The 2,422-nt window shown below is 46.0% G+C and overlaps 1 pseudogene; it reads right to left on the bottom strand.

The window, feature by feature from the left end:
• Positions 1–359: 359 nt before the first annotated feature.
• On the bottom strand, positions 360–2,003 carry LOC149245272 (ornithine decarboxylase pseudogene; annotated as a pseudogene).
• Between the last annotated feature and the right edge of the window lie 419 nt (positions 2,004–2,422).

Raw genomic sequence — 2,422 nt, 5'->3', positions numbered from 1 at the left:
ATGAAGCGAGACACCAAATTGGTGTATGAGACCTTTTTTGTTTCTGGCACAAAGGACTCACCTCCTTAGAGTGATTTCACTGCTAAGTCTATAAAAGCATACATACTCTACCTTTTAGGAGGAAATACATTCTCTTAACTATTAGACCCACTCAAGCTGTATATATAAGAATGAGTATAGTATGAAATAAAATTGTATTCATATAGATTCAATAAGAATGAATATGAGCTACTAAGCATGAGATTTTCAAATAATTTTGATAAGTCAAATATATATAAATGATTAATTTTTAATCTCACACATTCCGGAAAACATATTTCTAGAAATTTTGAACATTCCATTGAAATCACATACTACAACCAATATTCTTCAAAATCGTAAACATTCCATCGAAATAACTTACAACCAATATAAAGTACACAAACTTCTCCATCCAATGAGCGCACTCCCCTCATTTCACTCAGGCTATTAATTCAAAACATGTAGACAATAGCCATTTAAGTATACACAATTCAAAACACCTAACTAGTATCAACGCAGCGCAGAAGGACGTAGATTGGGCGTATAGATTAGAAGGACTAAGATGGCATGTAGGCAGCACAGTAGGTCTGAATAGCAGAAGTAGTGAAGCCATTAAAATTAGAACTGGTGGCACTAGTGTACGCGCCCATGTTGGGAAAAATAAGCCAGTCACCCACGCCCACATCTGGCAACATGTAATTGGTGAGCACAATATCTACATCTGCACAGGTCTGTCCATACACACTTGATCGATACTTGGGCAGTCCTGTACAGCGAATATTACGAGGGTGGGATTTGCAGGCCAGAGGTAACGCACTAGTGACTTCAGATTTTCCATGGGGAAGGCAACTCATGGAGCCGTAGACCCCGTCGTTAATCCAATACTCCTTCACTTCCCCTCTCGCCCGTTTCCCTATCACTTTCGCGGCCAGGAAAAACGCAGATTCCGCAAAATATCGATCCGGTTCACCGATTACTGAGACCGCCTTTTCATCTGGGAAATACGTCTTCAACGCAATTCGGACGGTATCCCCGATCTCTGTAAATGCCGGTCCCGCCGTGAAACCACATCCAATGTTAAGAATACCAAGTTTCGGCAACCCGAGTCGGGAAGCCGAGTCGAACACTCCCCGAGCGACCCCAACCGCAGCGGCATAGAGTCGGGAAGAGCGCTGCACACCACTGTCGACATGAAACGAAACGCCGGCCACGGCCAGGCCCGACCGCTGCGCTGCCCGCAGCAACGGCTCGACTTCCTCGGGCAGGGCTCCGTACTTGCCGCGGCCCACCGGGCACCGCGCACCATCCGCGTCGTTGTCGGGCACGTTTACCCTAAGCAGCAACGAGCACTGCGGGTGGAACTTCTTGATTTTCGCGACTTCTTCGACGGAATCGAACGTCGTTAAATTCACCCCGACGTTAGCAGCGTATTTAAGTTGCGTCTCTGCCTTGCAGGGATTCGCATACACGATTCGATCGGGCGAGACGCCGAGCTTCAGGATAGCTTCGATCTCCGCCCAGCTGACACAGGCGAAGCCGGCGCCGAGCGCCGCCAGCACCGCCAGTAATGCAGGGTCCCGATTACAGTTGACGGCGTAGAAGGGTTGCACGCGGGGAAGGGCGTTCTGCCATTTCTGCCATAAATTCACGACTACAGTGAGGTCCAGCACGTAGAATGGGTCGTTGACACGGTCGTTGTCAATAATGGACCGCGCCATCTCGATCACCGCTTCCTGCGACGATGACCGGAGTGCCGTCACTTTACGGTTCTTGACGCCAGGGCTCGCCAGCACCCTCTCCAGTGCCGACGATGGGCTCTTCCTCTCCTTTGCTGTGGACTCGGTAGCTTTATTTAAGCTCGACCACGTTGCTCTAAGAAGCTCAGCAGCCATGTCGACAGACACACGCAGACAGAAAAATAAAATGCAATACAAAATGAGTAGCGTATACAGTGGACAGACCAGACCGATTGAACACTTAAGCCGCACATCAGACCTTGCATTCATCTCTATTTGTAATGGAGAATCGCAATGTTCATTACAGTGATATTATCACAATATTCGTATGCTCAGGCTTCAATATTCGATGGGCCATTCCAATATTCAAGAGCACAGTAACCAAAGGCCGATATTTTTGACACGACAGTGTACCATAGAGGATACTTTATACATTGAGTATAAATGTGAGTGTGACAAGATTTATGCTTTATATTCGGTGTAAAAATGTGAGATTGACCGCATTTAAAGTTTATAACAAAATAGTAATGGATTAATACTATATTTCAAAGAGAATGTTCTTTTCGTTCACAAGCTTCATTCTCAATTGGAGGAAGCCCTTACAAAAATTGGTATCAAAACCATTAAAGTATGCTTCTCGGGTAACACAATCAAATCTTTCGTTC

This window comes from Pinus tabuliformis, chromosome 7 (assembly GCF_031772625.1).
Source record: "Pinus tabuliformis cultivar Carrire ecotype Pingquan chromosome 7, CPIR1, whole genome shotgun sequence".
NCBI lineage: Eukaryota > Viridiplantae > Streptophyta > Pinopsida > Pinales > Pinaceae > Pinus > Pinus tabuliformis.
The sequence above is the reverse complement of the archived record's forward strand: the minus strand, read 5'-3'. Positions and strand labels throughout refer to the sequence as shown.